Source organism: Mauremys reevesii, linkage group 9 (genome assembly GCF_016161935.1).
Source record: "Mauremys reevesii isolate NIE-2019 linkage group 9, ASM1616193v1, whole genome shotgun sequence".
NCBI lineage: Eukaryota > Metazoa > Chordata > Testudines > Geoemydidae > Mauremys > Mauremys reevesii.
Window position 1 is genome coordinate 68,759,991 of NC_052631.1, and position 21,178 is coordinate 68,781,168.

General features: G+C 37.5%; 2 long non-coding RNA genes across 5 annotated transcripts in view; one reads left to right on the forward strand and one right to left on the reverse strand.

Annotated features, from left to right (window-relative positions):
• Positions 1 to 21,178, reverse strand: part of LOC120372459 — a 44,942-nt gene that overhangs the window by 4,849 nt on the left and 18,915 nt on the right. For 3 of the 4 annotated variants that reach the window (XR_005584983.1, XR_005584986.1, XR_005584985.1), the window contains one exon: positions 7,430 to 7,530. This is a non-coding gene — a long non-coding RNA (uncharacterized LOC120372459). Of the gene's footprint in view, positions 1 to 7,429; positions 7,531 to 11,304; positions 11,364 to 21,178 lie in introns of all 4 variants that reach the window. The other variant, XR_005584984.1, reaches the window with a different exon arrangement.
• Positions 314 to 15,187, forward strand: LOC120372460. The gene is made up of 3 exons (XR_005584987.1): positions 314 to 363; positions 13,278 to 13,446; positions 14,945 to 15,187. It is a non-coding gene; the product is annotated as an uncharacterized LOC120372460 (long non-coding RNA).

Genomic DNA, 21,178 nt, shown 5'->3' on the forward strand with positions numbered 1-21,178 from the left:
TTACTCTGTCTTCCCTGTAGGTGATGAATCAGTTCTGGTGTATAATACAATTACAGTGGTAATTTGTAGTCATTATGGGCTGTGTTGAGGCCTTATTAGGGACTTTGTAGTATGTGGGTTATTGCCATAATAGACCTTGACACCTTTACTGTGGATGCTTATTTAGGCTTACTGTAGTTTAAATTGTAGATTATTAACACGGTAGACTGTGTCAGCACCTATTGTGAACTCATAACGTTTGGATGATGCACACAGAGAGGCTGCCAGGGTTCCATTGCCAGAGACATATTAATTTTTGAATTGTTAACCTTCAACTCCATTAGGGTCTATTAGAGCACACACACAAGACATTTTTGATTAAAGGTAATTAAGGGGCAATAGATGGTTTTCTAAATTAAATGACTTCTAATTAAAATTCCAAAGTACTAAGTGATTAGCCCACCTGTATCAAATTTCATGTTTGCTCTCAAATCAATCATGAGATGCTAGAAAGATTTTTCACTATCATACTTCAAATCCATGGTAGAGTTTGGTGGCTGCTGTTTACAAAGCTGGAGAGGAAATAGCTGAACAAAATCTTTTATCATGACTTCTCTATTATTGGTATTTTCTGCCAGCTGATCTTTAGCATATAATGGGGTATAATTAGTAAATCATATTCTAGTGGTGGTTATTCTGAATGGCATTTAATGATACTGATATATTCCAGTGTCTGGAATGTTGTTCATGGATTTTTGTTCTATCTTTCTATCATTTCAGCAGTATTTTAAGAATGGTTATTCTTTGATACACTGTATTTGCTCGTAGATAAAGAGCAGCTGTGTAGTTTCAGTTAGAGGGCCTCTTAGTTTAGATTAAGCAGAGGAACAAAAATGAGTACTCTGCATAGTAAACTGCAAGAACATTGAGACCAAAATGGCTGCGTAAAGGCAGGGCTCTTGTTTATTACAAGGTGCAGAATGTGCCACAGAGTGAGTGTAGAAGGGATGCATCATGTTTAGGTGAGCTGCATGAAAAAAATTGTGTCTTTAGGTAAGAAATTCACATGCCTACTGGTCATGTCAATTTGCTGTCTGCTGATAAATTCGACAATATCTGTCAATTTTGACATGTCCATGAGTTTCTGAATGGTGCATGAGAACATGATTGGTAAGAAAAAACTTTACTCATGTACAATTGGAGTGCCTATAGATTTTACTTTGGTGGAATTTGTTTATTATAATCTTCTTACCCTGAATATGTTGGGTAGGATTTTCAAAAATAGAGGTAAGTGGGAGTTTTCCCATTGACTTCAATGGGAGTAGAATTATGGCAATCCTGAATGTTTTTGAAAATTGCACCAACTATGTTTGTTTATAACTTTTTTTGGGGGGAGGGAGATTTATGTAGTTTTACTACTTGTATTTTGTCTCTGGATACTAATTTTAGTGACTGTTAATTATAAGTTGACTTAAAGCTTGTTCATTTGAGTTATCAGAGCTTTACACCATAAACTACTTTGGACATGTAGGGATTCCACTTGAAGAACTTCTTAAAGAACTCATCATGTGAAATCATACTAGTCAAAGACAATAAAGGTTCTCTCTGAAACAACACATACTTTCTGTACAGAGGAAATGTTTTATGGCTATTACAAACCCATGCAAATTGTTCTAGATAAACTTAGCAGTAGAAGTACACGCTATGTAATAATATAGTATAGAAAATGTTTCATGCACCCCAACAAATAAATCTTAAGCCGGCTGAAAATCACACTTCCTCATATTTATTTTGGCTTTAGCATTCATTTGCTTTGCTATTCCAAAGGCTAGAGTTGCCAATACTATGCCAACTGTTGCATGAAATAGAGCATACAATTTTCTAATGTATTTCACAGAAAGCATTATCTCATAAAAACCCAACCCACACATCAATACATAGTATGAAATCTATATTCCAAAATAAGATAAACTGAAAGTTAAAGCAAAATCATGTAATTTTTGTTCATCTTTTGAATGAATTAAAGATTCTATTATCTCATTCCCTCATTGTCCATGTAGTTATATATTTATTTTTGGGGGTATGTAAATTAATCCCAAGAGCCTTAAGTGTGTGATGCTGATTATAGCATAAATACAGGATTGTGCTCTATGACTGTTGGTGAAAGATGTATGTCATTGAGAAGCTTTATTTTGTCAAGTGGTCAAAACATTATTGGAGCAAAAACTTGTGCTATATTAATCGTTTAACTTACAACTACTATGCCTGAAGGAAAATCTCCCTTCTCTTTAAAGAAGGCAGTAGAAGAAGGCAGTTGCAATGGAGTGTGGTGCTGCTCCTGCCATCTTGTTTCCAAGCTGCTGAAAAGCCTTTAAATGCAAAATCAAAGTAGTCTCCTTCACTTTTTCTTTCAAGATGGCCATAGTACTTTTTTGGGGGGGTGGGGGGAGGTGCCGTCTCCTTAATAGAATGCGTAGAATATGTAACATACAGATAATATAGTACCTTAGCTATCTTTAGAGGAGCCCAACTAATATATTGGCAATAGATGAACACCTACAGAAGATGTACAAGGCCCTATTCACTGCTGGTGGAAGTCTCTTTGTAATGTACAGGAAGAGAATTCCACATAGGCCATTTAGCCTGCAGCAGGGATAACTTTGTTTTACTCATATATGTTTGTTCCTATGCCTATATTTGTCAGTGCCTAATTGCTTTTACTGGCCACATACAGGATGTGAACATGTATAGTAGATTACATATTTCCTTTAGACTGTTGTTCCTATTTATAGGAAGGTTTACCGTGCTTTGCATTATAGTCAAATACTTAATATTTGGCATGTTTGTTTAAATTTGCTTACATTCTGGCACAAATTATTATGAGAGTATCTCTTCCCTCTCTATGTTTTAATAAACCACAAAGTGGGGATGACTGGCTACATTTGTAGGTGACCCCAGAGTGAGGTACGTACCATATACTTGGTATAAATATTTCAATAAACTTCCACTCCATATTTTCTATGTTCCTAGTCCCGCATAGTTATGAGTCATAAGGGAAAGGGAGGCTGTCAATTCTACCTTATCTTAATTATCATTAAATTAATATCAAAGATGTCAAAAGGAGAGGAAATGCTTTAATCATCTATAACAGTTCTGTACTGGTGCTCCCAGATAAACTGGTGATGACCTCTTGAGAATCTATACCAGGAAGTTGGGGATACAAAATGTATATTTTTTTTCTTACAAGTGTGCTTGCTCTTTGTCCTTAAAAATCTAACATTTATGTTGAAAAATTTTGGGGGCTACTTTGCATTTTTTTTAAACTTGAAAAAGACAAAATTAATTATCTTAATTGTGGAGATTTTTTATATAATGTACACTAAATGTGTATGTATATATGACATACCAAAAATAAGATAAAGAGCATAATTAAAGAAGCAAAATCAAGCAATCAAAAATTAGGAAATGCTAAAATTAAGATTGCCTCTGCACAGGCTTACATTATACATATGATTATACTATTTTTGCAGTTAAAGACTATATCATCATGCACATGCATAAAGGCATTGAATTAAATTTGCACAAGCAAATATCTTAATTCTGGCATTTCCAAAATTTTGAGAGCCTGACTAAAAAATTTTTAACATTGTTTTGTGTATAATTACCTAGGTTTTAAAAAAGCAAACTGTAAAAAAAAATCCAGTGTGTGGCATCACGTTGACGCTCACATCGGTCATCAGCAGAGTTGGCACCCCTAGAAACACTGCACAGACCTCTGCCTAGTAAAATAACTGATTGTAGTAGTAGGTTGTCATCCTTTATGTGGACCAGCACAAGAAACCAGGAAATATGATGCACTAGTTATGGCGTCTCCCTGTTAAACCAGCAAAATAAAAATAAAAAATTCTACTGGGATTATATCAATGGTTTTATTAAATTATTTAGCTTTAATTGTAAAACTAGCTTAGTCATGCAACCCTGTGTTCACCCAGCCTATGAGAACTAATTGAGAACTATGGCCCTAGGATTAAGGGAAATCTGAAGGCTAAAGTTACCACTTCCTGTGTCTTTGGCACTGCATATACTAAATTATTGGCCTCCATGTATGTCTCCTATAATGAATGACTGCATTGGACTTCATCCCCCAATATATAACACACATTATCCTTTGATTATTATAATTTTGATTTATTTGAAGGAAATCAACACAAAATTATTTCCCCTGTAACAGAGTGGCTTGCCTCTTAAGGGCTGTAAAGCCAAGGGGTAGCCAACCCTGATAACTAAATAAGCGTATCTGGGTTGGCTCATGTAATTTCCTATAAAGGGCAGCAGGTGGCTGCAGCTCAGGAAACTGAAGGAAGGAAGAAAAGCTCCTGCTGGAAAGACCCTGATACCGGGGGGTTGAAAGTTGCAGGGTGTGCTTGACAGGAGAAGGAAGCCAGAACCAGAGAGCTGAGCTCCAGTGAGAAAAGGCTAGGACTGTTGGCTTCAAGTGAAGGAGACTCGGACAGAGGAAGAGCTCCATGTGTGGCAGAAAAATGAGGGAGATATATGAAATTTTGGGTTATGGTTATGGACTTTATTTTGGGGACTTTATGGATTGTTTGAGCCATTTTTTGCTCAACCAACACCAGACTGGAGTGCTGTTAGCCACAAGAGAGACTATGTGGAGTTCTGTGTGCAAGAGGGGGTAATAGAGGCAGGGTGCCTGCAAAGCAACCCCTGGATACAAGAGAGGGCAAAAAGTAAATAACCACCATGTTATATGCCCCAGCACCAGTTCCTTTTAATTTCTACTGAATGTGTGTTTCTGATGAGACCTGTTTAGAGATGGACAGCCATATCAGTCTTCCTGCTTTAGAGAACATATACTCTCTTCCACTTTCCCTTTCTTCCCCCAGAGGAAGAGGTCAGACCATCAGATTACTGGCCAAACTTTTGAGAAGGCTTCTTTTTGCCTTTCCTAACATCTCAGGTATCTCACCTATGCATGGATTCCTCAACTGAAATTGCTTCTTTTGCTTGTCAGTATTACAGACCTAGAATCTCTCCACACTTCACTTGCCTTTGAAAGGGGCAAATCATTTATATCCCCTGGACTTCTGTTTTTCTAGTGTAATATCCTGAGAAATTGTATGGCATGTTGTTTACAAACATATATTCTTGTAACTTATCTACAGGATTTTTTTTATCCATTTGAGATGAAACAGTTGGAAAAATATATTTCAGACATAATCATTTATTTGTGTCCAGTTTGATATCAATACAAATGAAGCCCTAATTATGCTTATCACACCTGAGCCCTCAAAGGATTGCAGTGTCTCTGATTTTCTTACCTGTAAGTAGGACAGATAACTGTGCATTGAGAGTGGAATGGGGAAGACCTCTCAAAAATCACATAGCGCTTACACCACATACCAATCCTGTATGTTCATTAGGTGGTGAATTACACAATGTTACATCAGTAGACCAGGAGGAGGATGTTCGGAGGTGTTGTACATATTTCTTGAAGTTCAACAAGGGGAAAGGCAATAGTGACAGAATCTTAAAGGAATTAGACTGGCCTCTGTCAGTATAAAACATAACCATAGCATGTGTAATGAATTCCAATTTCCTTCCCCACAATTCCAGAAAATATAATTGCTATAATATAAAGCTATCTTCTTCATGGCTAATGTCCAATAAGCACTAAAATGATCTTCAGCTGTGAAAGTTTAAACCTGAGATCCTGCGTGGCTGTATGTCCTACATATTTTAATTTTACTATTGATTATAGGGTCTTAGATCCCAGCTGCATGTTGGCCTTAGGTAATTTTGCAGAGAACTTCATCTTGTCAGTAGAAAAGTAGGTACCTAGGATGACTGTTACAAGAATTTTGGCATAATTAACACTGAAGGTGGTGGTGTTTGGGAGGTTGACTACACTTAATGCCAACCAGTAATTTCAGTGTGGTATCTCTCTTGTTATTTCCAAACTGGGTGTTTTTTCTTAAGTTAAATTCTTTTTGTGAGAATAAAAACATATATTCTGTCTTGAATATTTAGTTAAGGAAATGTACTTCCTTTGTTCATCCAGGTTGGCTGAAACATATTTTTCATTTTCTCATTTAAAAGCTGGAATGTCATGGAAAAAAAGGGTTGAATCTGAGCTTATTGGGCAGTGACAACCAAAAATGTCTAGCCTACTTTAGCAGTTTGACGTTGCAGACTTCTTATTTAAAAAATAAAAACAAAAAAAACACCCCTGCTTCCCAAACAACTGGCTGGTTAGCATGGCCATGAGAATATTTGTTAGCTCATTATTTTTATAAAATAATGCTAATCTTGCAAACCGTTTCCAGCAAAAAGGAATATAGCTGTTTTAATGCTGTCTTTCTCTATCCATCTCTAGTTTATTATCTTTATTTTGATCTATTTTTTGTGAGCTCATGTGTGCTTCATTCACCATTGTGTATTGTTTTCCCACATTTACTACTGTCTGGGCAACAGAAGTAACTCCCTGTAATAAGCTTGAACCTGCTAAAGGTCAGTTCCATGATAAACAGAGCTTTGCTCCATAAAGAAATAACCTCTGCCCTAGATTTGAATCACTTTTGTATCCCAGGGACCAGGTTAGGTAAGTTGCTTAAATGTTTAATTTATGGCTGCCAGTCATATTCCTCCCTTTATGGTGACTCCGATTGTCAGGCCTTTAATGTGACAAATGACATGTTATAAATTAATCAGCTGCTAGTTTTTGGTCTTAGGAGCCAACTTTCCACTTATTCCATGAACTTCGCACCTTTGGCATTAACCTCTTATGTAGAACTTTTCCAAATGCTTTCTGGAAATGAAAGTAAATGAAATTTATTGCACCTTTTTTGTCTACTCCAGTAGTCGTATCCTAAACCAGCAGGTCTTTAAACTTCTTCAGAAGAAATATTGAACTCCATGTTTTGATTAAGAGCTATGGGGCACTGAGGGAATGTGGGAATTGATAACTTCCAGTAAGTGCATCTGTTTCTGTATTTCATTTCTTCTTCTGGTGCTTTTGAATGTTGTTCAATCTTAATACTGTGTTAATATTTTCATTTTGAGTGTTCAGTGAGATAGCTGATATAGTCAAATGCTAAAAATATATTTTTGCTTTCTCTCTACTAATATTGCCACTTATTTTATGTGAACATAAATTTATTTGAATTTTTAAAGAAAAATACAAAACATGCACTGTGAATAGCTCACTAATAATGACAAAATATCCATGTAGAAACAAGATGAAAACAAGTACTCATAATATGAAATTATATCAATATTTCATGTTAGTAAACACTCTAACTGCATACTGTGCCCCTCAACTTCAGAAAAAGAGGACTGATGGTAAAGGAAAGAGTGACTGACAAAGTAAACTATTGATTTCTGTACAGACAGTGGGACAGTTCCACGTGGTGTTATACAGAATTGAACTCACCATTTGAGATTATGACATCTGATGAGATTTTTCACAGCTATTACTCATAATTTGAAGTGGTGGGATCGATTCAATTTCTAGAACAGATGTAGTCTGTGATCCTGTAAAACAAAAACACAACCACTGGCTGATGTGCAGTTGCTCAAGGAAGACCCATGCCTCATTCAGACTTGCACTGCTGACCGTCCTAGCCAGACCACCTCTTGCCTGGTGTACTAGAAAGAGAAAGGGATAAAAGGCTTCCTCTAAAAAGTCAATATCTGTATCTTCTAAAAAGTCAATATGATTGAAAGCTTAGCATATTAATAGCAAAGATATATTAAAACAACGTGTTTATTTTCTATTTCCTCTTGAGAATTAACAAGAGCAGACATTAAATTTATGTGGGGATAACAGCTGGAAATACAGTTTTCTGATAAATAAATGGTGAGTGTATGAAAAAACTCTCTGAATCTATATCAGACAGCTCTTAGAGCTGACACAGTTCGACTGATCATGGTCCCAACTTGCTTTCCCTCTTTACTCTCACAGTGTTGTGCCCCCATATACTTCTAGATGTGATTTTGTGAGTATAATTGTTTGTTAGCACAAACTGACATGAGAATATGTTAGATGTCTACAGGCCCTCATTTACACCTCCAATTATTTGTGAGTGGCTGCGATTCAAAATTAAGGCTCTTGTTTTAGCATTAATAAGGATTCAAACACAGTGAACTATGTTCATGAGACTGTATTATATAATCATAAAGGTAGTTCATGAGGTGATCTTGTGATAAGTTCTCTACAAACCAGTACACTGAGACTCTTGTTGTCCTTGTGAGTAAAGTAAATATTATCTCTATTTTAGAGCTCAAGAAAATGAGGTACATATGAATTATCCAAGATCACAGGAAGTCTGTGGCAGAGCTAGGGATAGACCTTGGGGTTCCTAACTCCATGTCCTGTGATTAAATCATAGGGCTATCCTTTCTTCTTAAGGACACCCAGGGCATCTGGGAAGCTGGATCACTTTTTTATTGTTGATTCAATGTTCCATGGGCTTATCAGTAGAAAATCACTGCCTGTTTTATGGACTTGGTATTTGGTGAAGAAATACTTTCACACACTAGATTGATAGTTCATGAACACTATCTGTTAAGTGCACTAGTTAGCCAAATTTAATTCACTTTCTCCTCACAAGGTGCATACCTCCAAAAAATATAAAACCTACTTTGATCAGTTATTGCCTCTAACCATTATTAATTGGCTTTGACATATTGGCTATTACTGATATGATAAAAACTTGAAAAATAGAAACAAAATGGCAGATTCTCAGCATGTGTAAATCTATATCATTCCATTTACTAGCATAGACGTATGCTGATTTACACAAGCAAATGATCTGCCCATTGGTATTTGAATAGAAATTGCAGTGTGGTCTTTGGCAACAACATATATCCCGGGAATAAAGACCTAAATTTCTAACTCTCCCTACTGGATGTAATGATATAAATTAGTGATCTATGTAGTTGCATGGTATCTCCTGTGCTGGATGTAATTTTTCTATGACTAGAACATTCATCCTTCTTCCATTTCTAAGTTGTGCATATTTTTCTGTTGGTTTTTTATTTTATGTTTGCTCCCATTATGTTTTCTTTTTCAACAGAATTTGTATTTGGCTGATAAATGATGATCACCTTGTTACTATCTTTGTGTCATAATGGGAATACCTTTTACTCTTATATAATTTTCCTTCTCTCCACATTTAGATAATACATGGTAATATCTTACTCTGTGTATAATGAAATGTTTTATTTCCTCTCAAGAGGTAAAAGAAGGAAATTTTGTAAATAGGCTCATGTCTCCGACTAGTTCTAGGTTTGTGTTAGGTTTTCTGTATTCAGGGCATTTGTTCATGCCGAAGGAGTTGAGGACTGCAAATTTTCACCTACTGGAAATCATTTTTCCCCCATTGTTGAATCCAAATTTGGGTTTCTTCCCTTTAATCTAACTTGGATCACACCATCTTCCTTCTGCTGGCAGAGGCACAGTTAAACCTATCCAGATCATTTAAAAGAAGAATAAATCCTAGTCTGGTGTAGGCCCATTACTTGAGGGAGATGGTAAAATTGTTGTTAATGATGCAGAAAAGGCAGAAGTGTTCAATAAATATTTATGTTCTGTATTTGGAAAGAAACAGGATGTATCACACAGAACTGAAGTACTTTCTAGTCCATTAGTAAATGAGGATGTTAAACAACGTATACTAGGCATAAACATTTTTAAATTAGGAGACTCGGATAACTTGCCCCCAAGAGTCCTATAAGAATTGATTGAGGAAATGTCTGTCCCACTGATGGTGATTTTACTAAATCTTGGAATACAGAGCAAATTCCGGAAGACTGGATATTGTGCCAGTATTCAAATGGAATATTCATAAAAGGCAAGAGGGATCATCTGGGTAACTATAGGCCAGTTAGCCTGACACGAATCCTGAGAAAAATAATCAAGAAGCTGATTTGGGACTGAATTACTAAAAACAGGGATACAATCAATGACAGTCAACATAATTTTATGGTAAATAGGTCTTGCCAAAAAAACCTGATCTCATTCTTTGATCAGATTAAAAGTTGATTGATAAGGGTAGTTACAGAGCTGAAATGGGCTTTCATAAGGTATTTGACTTACTACAGCATGGCATTCTGGTTTTAAAAAAATCAGTACATGATATCAACAAAGGACACATTTGTAAATTACCGTAATTAAAAAATGGATAACTGACAGATTTCAAAAAGTAGTCAATAATGGAGAGTCATTATTGAATGGGGTATTTCTAGTGGGATTCTGCAGGGATGGATAATAGGCCTGATGCTAATCAACATTTTCACCAATGATCTGGTACTAAATATAAAATAATTTCTGATACAATTTGCAGATAATACAAAGATTGGTGGAGGATGGACAGGGCAGTCATAGAGTAAACTGGGTCATTTGGTAAGCTTGGCCTATTCAGCCAACATACATTTTAAAACAGTGAAATGGAGAAGTTGTACATCTAGGGGCAAGTCTACACTACAGCAGCACAGCTGGGCTGCTGTAGGGCATCTGGTGAAGACACGCTCTGCTGATGGGAAAGTGCTTTCCCATTGGCATAATTACTCCACCTCAATGAGAAGTGTAAATGTAATCTATGTAATTGGGAGAGCATCTCCTGCTGACTTAACACCAGTGTGGACATGGTGAAATTTGTATTGCTCTGGGAGTGGGGACTTTTTCACTCCCCGGAGTGCCATAAGTTAGGTTGACTTAACTGGTAATGTAGACCTGCCCTAGAGAGAAGGAATATAGGCCATAGCCACAGGATGGCAGACTGTATCCTGGAAAGCAGTGACTTTGAAAAGGATTTAGGGGTCATAGCGGGCAAGTGACTCACATAAGCTCCCAGTGCGATGCTGCCGCAAGCAGGGCTAATGCAATCTTTGGATGTATAAACAAGGGAATAGGGAGGTGATTTTACCTCTGTATGTGGCATGGGTGAGACCGATAATGGAACAGTGCATACAGGTCTGGTGTCCACAATTTTAAAAAGGATGTCTACAAGTTGGAGAGGCACAGAAAAGAGCCACAAAAATTATTTGAGGGTCAGAGAGAATCTGAGACAGTGAGAGACTTAAAGACTGTTTGTTTTATCAAAAATACTGAGATGTGATTTGTTGATTGGTGTGTTAGTACCTTAATGGGGAGAAAATACTACAGGTACTACAGGACTCTCTTTTTAATCTAGCAAAGAAAGGCATAACAAGAACCAGTGGTCTGAAGCTGAAGCCAGAAAAACTCAAATTGGAAATAGGGAACATATTCTACAGTGAGGGTAGTTATTCACTGGAACAAGTTACCAAGTGCAGTGGTGGAATCTCCATCGCTTGATGCCTTCAAATCCGGAATGGATGCCTTTCTAGAAGGTAAACAATAGAAAAACACAAGATACTTGGCTAAATACAGGGTTGTAACTTGACAGCCTTCACCTTTAAGGACTATGTGGCCTTGGGCTGGCCAGTCCTGTTCAGTCACAGCCAGATGTGCCATAATTACCTCCCTCTCAGCCTGAGGGTGTGGGACTAATGTCATGAGGTGGTAGCCTGAGGAATACCCTAGGCCTCATTAAAAGGGCTGAGAGAACTCAGTTGGAAAGAGGAACTCTGGGAGTGGCTTCAACTCCTGTGCAAAGCCCTGAGATAGGATCTGCAGGCAGCAGGGAACTGCAGTGTGAAATAGACTGTAAGGGGGACTTCGGGAAATGAACCTAGGAGTCAGTGCTCTATAATAGAGCAAGGAAAGGCTTAAAGGTAGCTAAGAAGGGGTGGAGAACTGGTTGCGTGAAGAACAGCAGAAGAATCTGTTTGGACATCTACTTTGACTGTTATTCTTCTGGGAAGGGTTAAATTTGTGTGGTGACTTGGCTGATCAGCCAAACCAACATCACCTGCACTATCGCCCATGGGTGTGAGCTTCTCAGCTGGGATGACAAACTTGGGCTAGTAGGGCTCCTTCTCGTGCTCTAAAAATAGCTTGTTGACAACACTTTGAAGTTGGGTTTTGAAGTCCACTCCCATCTCCTTAGGCTTCAGAGGCTGAGCTCCAGCCTGAGCTGCATCTTCAAAGCAGTGTCTACACTACTATTTTTAGCTATATTCTGTCGACCTAGGCTGGGAGGCTTGCTCCTGTGGGCTCCAAAATGCTGTGTAGACAAGGCATTAGTCGTGTGAGGAAACCCAGGGTATGACTCTACTGTGCTCTGGCCTATTATGCAATAATTATCCATGTGAACCCTGCTACTGCTCATTTAAAATTATGTGGAAGTGCAGTACAGAAATGACAGTGGGGTCCATATGGGTTAGTTAGTGTGTGACAGGCTAGAGTGCTGTACATTTACATCCTGGCTTGCTGTGCACTAACTGACTCTGTAGACAAACCCTGTCACTGTCATTGAAGGTACCAAAGTACCATCTTAATGCTATTTCGTCTTCCCTACCCTTTCCTCTTTCACCCCTCTTTTTGCCCAATTCTGTCACTCACCTAGTGTGCTTATGCCATTTCTTACCCAATGGGATTGGCCAAGGTTGAATGTGAGAAAATTGTTAGTAAAACTTTCTTTTAAATGACAAAAATGAAGCAGTTGCATTAGGCTATTTCCAACTCAGAATGTTAAGACAAATTTGGATTCTAACAGGACTATTCCCTTGTTCTTCCCATTCCTATTGATAAAACAAAACGGATTGTGCTGTATTCATTGTGTATAAGTACATTATTTATCTAAATGTTTACCAGGAGGTTCCAAATAATCTTGTCTTTTTTTTAACTGTCCCCATCACCCTGAAGTTATTATATATGGACATTTCTTGTCTGTAGTTATTTCTATCTTCCATCAAGATTATTTCTGTTTAATAAGCATTAAAAACACCCTGAATAAATCATTTACTTAACTTTTTCCATGCTTTATGAATATTATTTAGGGCTTACAAAGCCCCTGTAAGGTGAAGAAATATTATCTTAAACAGAACAAAGGAGTTAATTAAAGTACAGAAGGCAAGTGACTTCCCCACAATCACATAGTCAATGGCGTAGTTACATAATCTTAGCCTAGTTCTTTAAACATGTGACCACAATTTCTCTCCATTTTATAAAATCAACATACAACATGCTTTCCCAGAATAAATACACACTGTATATATTACTCAGTTTTATATATGACTAATAACAAAGCTGAAGAATAATTTAATTTTTGTAAGACAACTAGTTTGTTTTGTCCAGAAAAGATGAATCGCATGTCTATAATGCTCTTCTTTATCATATCACATTTCTTCTGCAGAAGCAAAGCTTAGACATTTGCTGATTAAAGAAGTTGGAGTAGGTTGACCAGACTTTCAACAAAGAAAATAGGGAAAGCATTGCAGAAAAGGGTACAAAGGAGGTAACTCTTAACTGCCGTTGAGGGAATCAAAGGTTATATGATTATTCTGCTGAGAATAATAACTACAGTAAGAATTTATTTCTGCTTACCAGTGGTACTTACAAATTTCTGAAAATGGTTATTTTATACATTGGGCAAATGTTTCATAGTGGAAATACATCACTACTTTTTACAGAACAAAAAGATGATTCTTTGGGCTAAAACAAATTTCAAATCAAGTTTCTTTGTGAAAGTTCAATTGTACATATCATAGAAATATTTAACCCTTCCTTATCCAGAGATTATGTAGTGTGTAAGGGGTGGGGATAGACAATCTTAATCATAATTTCCATGGAAGAAAGAGTTCTCACTTTTTGCCTTGTTTGAAGCTCTTCTGAGTTCTCCCCGGGGGGAAGGAAAACACAGGTTCAGATTCAGGTTCAGATTTGAATAGGGGAAAGTAATGGTACTTTTATAGCTCTATCCACAAATCAAGGTCTACTCAATTGAGTTATGAAAATAAGAAGCCAAAATAGAAAGTAAGTTTCAAAACAGTATGTGGATATTGAAAATATGATCAAGCATGCTCTGCTGGGCTCTTGGGATGCTGGCATGTTAGTGTATAAGGAGCTCCAAAGGGCCAGAGCATGCTAAGTACAGATGAAGTGTTTAGAGATTTTTACAGCAAACCTTTAATAGGTTCTACTGAGCCAATTGCAATGATGAGACTTCTGACAAATCTGGGAGAATTTTCATGGAAGCAGCAAAAAGACTCTCTGACTCCTGGTCTCCTTGCCAAATTGCAGTTGAAATAGGTCTTCAAAGAAAAAATTATAGGGAAAATAAGTAATTTTGGCAAAACTGAAGTTTTTACTAAGCTTCGGTTCTTGGAAATGATCAAACTGTTTTCAGTAAAACATCCCCCAAATCATTCATCCAGAGGAAGAAAGCAAGCATGGAAATGTTCAACCTCAATGGTTAAATTCTGGCAAAGTTCTGCATAAGTGAGATTCTGAAATAGAAGCTGGCAGCCTCCAGAAAAAAAGTGCCATCTTGCTTAGCCAGACGTAAGATAAAACTGAAAGTACATCAGAATTGCTTGGCTAACAGCAACATATATAAGAACAGCAAAATGGCTACTCGTACATGGAAACTAATACAAGAAATCATATTAAAATTATCTTTCTACTTTTTCATGTTTACCTTCACCTGTTGTGTTAAGAGCATAGCCAGAACTGCTTAAATGGATACACCAACTGGAAAACTGAAAACACAAGTAAACTGAAATTGAACATCAACTATAAATTGCTGCAAAATAACTTTTTTTTTTAAAGCTACTGTTTGCACAGTTCATAAGTTTGAAATGTGTGGCTTCCTTCTCATTTTCCATACTCTTACGAGCAATACAAACAATATTTACTTAACTACAGAAATAATGTATTTATTTTAGACAATTTATTGAAATATTAGCTGTTTTTGAGTGTTTTATGTTTGTTCCTGAATGCTCCTAACTTGCCTTATGGTGATGGTGGCTCCTGTAGTTTGAAGAGGTCTAGCTATTATTACACTTGTTTTTTCATCTCTAGAGTTCCAGCGTTACAAAGAAACATGAATTTGAACAGCTTTCCTAAGGGATTCAGCAATGTAGGCTTGAAGAGAAATATTAAACCCCAGCCAATGTTCACAACATCCACTCTCAAGTGATAGCTCCCAGGTCTTATAGGCTGGTGCTAATTTCAAGAAGACCACCTAGAACTATTATTAGGGAGCTGAAATCAAGAAAAGAACTTCATTTGAACTAGAGGAAAATAAGGTCAAATCATTCTGAAAACAGCTAAGTCGAGTTTCCCTGTACATATAAATGTAGAAGAGGGCTGATGAGGTAAAGAGAGAAGGGAGTTAATCATGTAAATGATGTTCCTTATTAATTTAAAGGCAAAGAAGAATTGTGATGGATAAGTGTGGTAATGTTTTCCATCTCTTGAATAATATTTTAAGTTTGTCAATTGCTAATTTAGGAATATAGGCATAAGTTAGTTTGAAAAAAAAAGTTCTGAAATGCAATCTTAGATAATTCAGTTTCTTTATCTGTACATAAGATATCCTTGGAATTTTACATACATCAAAATATTAGGTCTGAATAGTATTTTGACCAAATATCAAAAAATAAAATTGTGGTGGCCATTGAGTAAGATATATAGAACAATTTCACATATGAAATGGTAGCTATTCCCTTCCCAATGGAAGTACCATCAAAAGTCTGTTGCATTGTTTATCCTTGTATGATATTCAGTCAGAATTAAGTCACTTTCCCCAACACTACAGTGTATAGGAATTGTTTTGGATCCAAGTAAATTGTTAGAGTTGACTTTCATTTCCTTTATTACTAAACTTAACCACAGATAGTTTTTAAAAGAGGGACTAAAATCTGATTGATTGGCTGTAAGCACAGGTGTTTTGCAAACTTCTTCACATAACTCCCGCCATTTCATTTTTATCCTCATCTATGGTATTCCCTACTTTTATACTCCTGGAATTCTTTTGAGCAGAACTTGCAAGTTGTACCCAATAGTGCCCTGCATTTGTAAGGTAAATAAATATCGTCTGAGATTAGGACTAGTCTTTACAGTGGGCTGTGCAAACTCTTTTAAGGTTGGTGGGTAGTGGATCTTGGTCAGAAGCACAGTTCTCCAGTTTGTTTAGCAGAGCAAGCACTTGTGTTTTAAAAGGTGCCAACTACTATTCCCAGAGTACTGAGATCCCAATTGAATCTATGGGTATGTCTACATTGCAATTAAAAACTCGTGCCTGGCCTGTGCCAGCTGGCTTGGGCTCATGGAGCTCAGGCTAAGGTGCAATGTAGGAGTTGAGGCTTGGGCTACAGCCGGAGCTCTGGGACCCTTCCACCTAGCTGGGTCCTAGAGCCTGGGCTCCAGTCCAAGTCTGAACGTCTACACTGCAGTTGAGCAGCCCCTTTGCCTAAGCCCCAGGAGCCCAAGTCAGCGGGAGTGGGCCAGCCACAGATTTTTAATTGCAGTGTACACATGCTCTATTAATCCCATGGGAGCTGAGCTCTGGATAGATGGGTGAGCAAGGATTTCTCTTGTGGTAGCTTTCCAGGGCTGAGGGAATGGATCTGAACTCCATGAGAGATTTGGTTACTGAAGTCATGTGACCTCTACCTTGACCAAAACCATAAAAAGGGCTCCTCATTCTATATGGGAGGGGAGTAAGTGAGATTGGGGGAATCTGTCATGAGAGGTAAGTGGGGCATACAAGTATCAGGAGCAGGCTGTAAAGTGCAGGTCAGTTTATACTATTCATTGCACTTGTTGAGAGACAAAGAGAGAATATGGCTTCTTGACCGGGCACAATGAGATTTTAATTCATGTCACTAGAAAGACACATAAATTCCTCCATTTTCCTGTTTTTGGAAATCCGAACCCCTTCCCCTCCTAGAAAGAGCTATGACATAAGAGCTATATGTCATGCTTCACTTTATAGGGGAGCTCTTTAAATTAATGTACAGAGACTCAGTAGAGCGGTCACATAATTATAAGCTTCATTGATCGTGCCTTCACTGCAGGAAGAATCCTGAAGTCCTTTGCCAGCATCTGCTAGGCTCACTATATAACTGAGAGTGGGTTATCTGAGTCCGGTCTCTTCTTCAGTTATTGCCAAGTCTTGGTAAAAAATAATCAGGAGGGGAAATCACATTAGGCAACATATTTATAATTGAGAGAGATTTTCATCAGAGCTTAATAGAGTTAGGAGCACAAGTCCTTATATTAGAAAGTGAAGGGACTTGTGAACCTAAATCTCTTATGTGCTTTCAAAAATGTCCCCTGCTAGTGTGTTAAATCATTTTAAGTTATGTGGGAGTAAATGCTAACAAGATTAATTTTCCAGTCCAAATTTGGTGTTGATTAACATGGAAACAATACAAGCATCTGGAATTGTAAATCTGCTAGAATTTGCCAAATAATAAATAAGGCCCATAAAAACAGGAGAGCAGTATACAGCTGTGACACTAAAGGAAACCAGTTCATTTCTGAATTCAGTAACCAACATACACTGCCAGATGCAAGAGATAGCGTACGGCCTGATAGTCTTTTTCAAACAATCACAGACTGAGATTAAGAACAGAGAGTAAATCTAGCTTTGAAAACACATGTCTCTGAGGCAATGGATGTAGTGTGAAAAGACTCCTGCTTGAAAAACAGGCTCAGCTGGTATAATAACTAAACAGAATCTGCTTTAAAGATTTTAAGGTACTTAAACCACATGCTATTCAATATATTACTGCTGGTCATCAAGTATCTATGCCTCAATCTGATAACAGTTTTGTTTTTCTTAAAACTCCTTGAGTGACATCATAGATCTATTTATATAAAACTAGAAGATTGGGGGTGGGGAGTTGATTAAAAATAAATACACGGATGTGCATAAGAGGCAACACAAATATAGTTTTAAATTTCAAATGCAGACTCTTAAGCAAGGTGCGAGGTGGGGTGGAGAGAGGATACTTTTCAAGTTTGATTTAAGCAACAAAAGCCAAGAGATTTGTACTTGGGACTTGACCCTTGCCCTGATCATGATTAGCAGGACCACTGGGTAAGTGGGTAATGTATGGAGATGAAATAGAGTGGTGACCTATGTGAATTTTTTACACACTGTAAGATCATCTTAGATTCAGGCAGATTTTATATGACTGGCCATATTTAATACCATGTGCCTTTTTATGCACAAAAGTAACTGCCAGATGCAATCTTCTATTAGTTGTGCTGTTCATGTATTTGAACCTTGTACAAAACGTTATTAAAGAACAGGCACATTTAAGCATTCACAATTGTAATTGTACATAAAGTATAGCTAGCGTCTCTTGCTAATTTCATTTCTGAGAGATGATTCAGTATAGCTAGGCCTGTCAGGATGAGACTTTTATAAGTAAATATCGCTAAAAGTTGATTGCACTGTACAGACAAACGAAAGAAAAAATACTTGTGCTAATAACAATCAAAATTGACAGATAGGCAAAGTAATAAAAATGCTGCTCAAGAACTTTAGAGTTTGATGTAAGGAAATTTTACTTTATACATTTTGACAATTTGTTTTAACTATGATAAAGTTAACACTTTTTGAATCTCAACATCTGCTGTTAAATAATTATGGTCTGACCCTTCCCCATAATTTCCCACAACAGTGAAAATATAAATCAATAAAAAATATAAAAAAAAGTTTTAAAAATAAACTGCTATATTATCTGTTGAAATTATGAAGGGGAAAAAAAATCAAATTCGGCCAAGTCTAAGTATTGACCCATAGTTCAAGCTATCTGAGGAAGCCTGCAAGATGGCAATCATAAGACTGTAACCAAAATGGAGTTACTTTTTCACCAATTCCTCTTCTAGATACAAACTTTATCCTCAGAATGCAGAATATGAATTTTAATCTCATAAATTCTTTGAAAAATAATGGGGAAATGTTACTATGGTTACGCAGCCATTCCCATTCTCCTTTGTTCACAACTTCAGCAGGGGGGAAGGAAACAAGGGTCGTCACTTCAACTGAGTGATGCTTTTCTAAATACTGTTTTTTTTTAGTTTGAATTTTTTGTGTTGTACTCCTCTCTGAAACTCATTACTTTCACTTGCCTGGGAAAGTCAGTGGTTAAAACCAAATACAGGCTGAATGGCCTTAATGAAGGTGTGGAGGGACTCCAATCCCACCCTTTCCCAAATCCAGCCTGAATGACAAATATCCAGCTTGCACCTATTTATGGAGGTTTAGTCCACAGAGTGAGCAGTGTTGATATTTTTTGAAGACTAAAGCACATGCTACTTTCACCAGCTTATTAAATGGATCTAGAACAAATAAAATACTCTTTGGGGAAATGCTCTAAATTATCCAATTTACCCCAATAGTTTGCCGTGCTGTTTTTTTTTACTTTTTTTCTGTTTTCTTTTTTTCCTTTTTGTGCCTTTGCAAGCACCTTCTAGTTTCTATTCCTCCTCCTGTCCCCTTCTGCAAACAAATAGCTGTGCATGCAGAAAAGTAATGCTGATGGTCTAATTTCAAGATAGTTTCCTTTAATAGAATGATAGAGTAATTTCTGACAGGGCAGAATTTAAATGTTTCTGTGAAAATAATTCTGATTTTGTTATCAACAGAAACATGGCAGCCATCTCTTCAGTATGAAAATACATTCTGAGGCAGACACTGTCAGGGTAATGCCTCCAAAATGTTCTGATGAGGATAATAAGCAACCTCTCTTTTTGTAACAATAATATGACATAAATGTATCCTCTCAGGTCAATAGAACTGATACATTTCCCTGTGGGTCATAATGAGTCTGTTTTAGGCTTATTACCATGAAAAGATAATGGAAACAGAAATGAGAAAGCGCATCTAATTCTTTTTTCTCCTCCAAAACTCACACGGGAATGGGAACACAGTCTAACATTTTACAAAAGTTAAACATCTAGACCATTTTGCACAGCCCCATTCAAGGGCTACTGTTGCAGGCTGGTTTAAAAGTGTATAAATATTAAATATTAAATAAGGAGTGTTGGAAAGAAAGTAGGATGATATCAGGAAAAATTGCATCCGAAGAAGTGGGTATTCACCCACGAAAGCTCATGCTGCAAAACGTCTGTTAGTCTATAAGGTGCCACAGGATTCTTTGTTGTTTTTATCAGGAAAAATGTTGACCTAACAGTGAGGTATATTAGGATGTGGTATCACTTATATGATTTAAAATGACGCTGAAGAAATCACTAGAAAGATATTATATTGGCTGTATTCCGATATCAGGGTGATGAGTGCAGTATGAATGTTTACTCTCCAACATCTCCCTTTTTGGGTGGAGTCACCGAAAAAGTAGCAACAGCATTTTAATGGTTGCATTCATTCATTTTATTCAGGATTTGATGGTCAATCTTTTCTCATGCCCAAGAATGAATACTGTTGGAGTCCAACAGGGTCTTCATTCCTGCCGCAACTCAATCCTTTCCCCTTCAATATCTAGCTAGGGAGGATTTGAGAAGCCATTGGCTTTAATACCAAATGATACACTGATAAGACCCAGCATTTCATTCCTTATTGATGTACACAGCCACCACCATCAAAAAAGTTCCAGAGCCTGTAAGATCTCTGTCTCACTGCTCACCCTCGAGGGTATATCTATGCTATGAAATTAGGTCAAATTTATAGAAGTCGTTTTTTATAAATCGTTTTTATACAGTCGATTGTGTGTCATCCCCCCACAAAATGCTCTAAGTGCATTAAGTTAGTGGACTGCGTCCACAGTACCGAGGCTAGCATCGACTTCCAGAGCATTGCACTGTGGGTAGCTGTGAGTAGCTACCCCACAGTTCCCACAGTCTCCGCTGCCCATTGGAATTCTGGGTTGAGATCCCAATGCCTGATGGGGCAAAAACAGTGTCACGGGTGGTTCTGGGTACATGTCGTCAGGCCCTCCTCTCCCTCCCTCCCTCTGTGACAGAAATGGCAGACAATCATTTTGCGCCTTTTTTCCTGGTTACCTGAGCAGACGCCATACCACGGCAAACATGGAGCCCACTCAGCTCACCGTCACCGTATGTTTCCTGGGTGCTGGCAGATGTGGGACTGCATTGCTACACAGCAGCAGCTCATTGCCTTTTGGCAGCAGACAGTGCATTATGATTGGTAGCCATCATCGTCATATTCCTGGGTGCTCTTTTAGCTGACCTTGGTGAGAACGGTCAGGGGAGCCTGGGCAGACATGGGAGTGACTCAGCCAGGTCATTCCCATCTTCTGCTGAGCACCCAGGAGATGA